This window comes from Petaurus breviceps, unplaced genomic scaffold (assembly GCF_028583685.1).
Source record: "Petaurus breviceps papuanus isolate PSGF00001 unplaced genomic scaffold, PetGlider_PUasm1.0 171, whole genome shotgun sequence".
In the NCBI taxonomy this organism is placed as follows: Eukaryota; Metazoa; Chordata; class Mammalia; order Diprotodontia; family Petauridae; genus Petaurus; species Petaurus breviceps.
The window spans coordinates 14,316,019-14,318,471 of record NW_027185754.1 but is presented as its reverse complement, the minus strand read 5'-3'; positions in this window follow the sequence as shown (position 1 = coordinate 14,318,471).

The window sequence follows — 2,453 nt, the reverse complement described above, 5'->3', positions numbered from 1 at the left end:
CATCCAGGCTTCGCCCTCGCTTCCTAGCCAATCAGAGCCTCCCTCCGTGGTTAGTCTGCGCCCCACCCTCTCTCGCCACGCCCCCTTTCAGTGAGTATCGGCCAATCGGTGCTGCCAGGGGCCTGTGTGGGGCGGGGCCAAAAGGACCTTGGGTCCATGATAATGCAGGGGAAAATTGGGCTGTTTAGGGTTCAGGGCTGCATTCTCAAGGAACTGATTGGCTCTCTCTCGCCTTGCCTAAACTGAGAATCCCTCAAACCAGACACCCCCAATTTCCTTTCTCTTACCTTCAAAACCCCAAGGGCAGGCGCCTAAACTGAGTCTACCCTGGAGTTTCTGCAGGCCGGGTAGCTTTTACAGGTATACCATCATAAACATCCCCCTTAGCTTTCCTTCATCTCTCCCCCCAGGGGGCGGGGCTGGGAGACCAGAGAAAGGAGGCGGAGCAAGTGTCATCTATGTGCATTTCAATAGTTAAGTGAAGCATGTAGATTCTTAGCTAAGTAGAGATAAGTCACTTTTAAGTTTCAAAATAGCACTTTTCAGCCCTTGGCTCTTCTCAGTTCAACCCCACCTCCCATTCCCACCCCAGTAATTCTGCTCTGAACAGAAACTTGCAGGAATAGTAAAGTGTTTCCAAGACTTTGTGAGCTCTTTTCCTGATTTCCCCCTCCAGGAGTGATTCGTGAGTAAGCCCCGTGCAAACCTGCCCTCTCATCATAAATAAGGGACATTCTCTCCCTTGATGATAAAGTAGCCTGCATAGTGTAGAGCCAAATTCAGGCAATCCTTTTAGGCCCCAGAAGAGACAGGACATAGGATTAATGGGATTTAGGGAATCACCTAGTAACAGGATCAGATTTTAAAGTTGGAAGGGACCTACGAGGTCATGTAGTTCTACTCCTTCCTATTATAGATGAGGAAACTGAGGCCTGGAGACTTTAGGTTACTTCTAAGTATGTACTGTAAAGGGAAGAGGCAGAATTTAAACTCTGGCCTTCTGTCTTCAAATCCCCTCTATTATGCCCCATTGCCTCTTGCCAATCCCCCACACCTTTTTATGGATGAGGTCCAGGAGATTAAGTGACTGGCCCACAATCCTAGGATAGGCCTAATTAGAGTTTGGGCCTTCTGTCTATTGCTTTTTCTGATATTCTGTGATGCCTTAGTTCCCCATAGGCTTTTGTCATGGACAGGGCAGAGGGGGAAAAGGAGTCAGAGTAAAGGGGGAAAAAAAACAAAAGGAATTTCACCTTTTCCTCCCTTTGAATTTCTACTTCATAGAACCCAGAATATTTAGAACTTCTCTGCACTTATTCATAAAGCATAACCTGGGGCAGAGGTTAGAGTGTGGGGCCTGGAGTCAGGAAAACTCCTCTTCCTGAGTTCCAGTCTGGCCTCAGACACTAGCTGTACAGTCCTTCTTAACACTATTTGCCTCAGTTTCTGTAAAATGAGCTGGAGAAGGCAATGGCAAACTGTTCCAGTATCTCTGCCAAGAAAACTCCAAAAGGGGTCACAGAGATTTGGTCACAATGGAAAAAAACTTAACAAATGCTTTCCTACCACATTAGATGATAAGATTCTTGAGAGCAAGGTCTGTGTATCTTTGTATCATAGGATCATAGATTTAGAGCTGGGAGAGACCTTAGACACCGTTTAGGTCAACTCCCTAATTTTACAGATGAGGAAACTGAGGCACAGAGGGCTCAAGTAACTTACTCAGGGCCACATAGCTAGTATCTGAGGGGAGATATGAACCCAGTTAACCTTAACTCTAGAACTAGCACTGTTGCCACACTGTCTTATCTATAGGACATAAGAACATAAAAGATATGTAATAAATATGTTGAATGTAAAAAAATATAATAAATGTATTGAATGAATGAAAAACTAGAAAGAGGTATACTTAATGGGGAGACTCAGAGGGAAGGATGACCACCATCATCATGAACAACCATTCTTTGTGCAGACATGTGCAGAACCCCCCGTGATCAGGGCCATGGGGGTAGGGAAAAATAACTAAAGCACCATCCCTCAGGAGGGAATGCATGGTCTGTTTGGGAGATCGACATGTTTTAGTTATGTATGAAAGCATCTCTAAAATACTAGGCAGTGCCAGTCGATGCTAAGTGCCAAGTGATGACTATAGCCAGTAAGTGCTAAAGGAGTTTGAGTAGGCAGAGAATTCATTCATTTCAAGGTAGTCAGAGATGGCTTCCCAGAGAAGTTAGGATTTGAGCTGAGCCTTGAATGAAGCATTCAAGTGCCCATTCTGTACAAAGCGCTGAGACAGTTCCTGCTCTGAAGGAGCTCATGTTCTAATGGGGGAGACTTCAGCTGTAAGTGAGATAGAAAAGTCCCATGGTCTTTAGGGTGCAGAGGCAAAGCAGATGGTAATATCTCTTCTTTAATGTCATTTCCACGGTTAACATGATTTCATTTTCTGATGT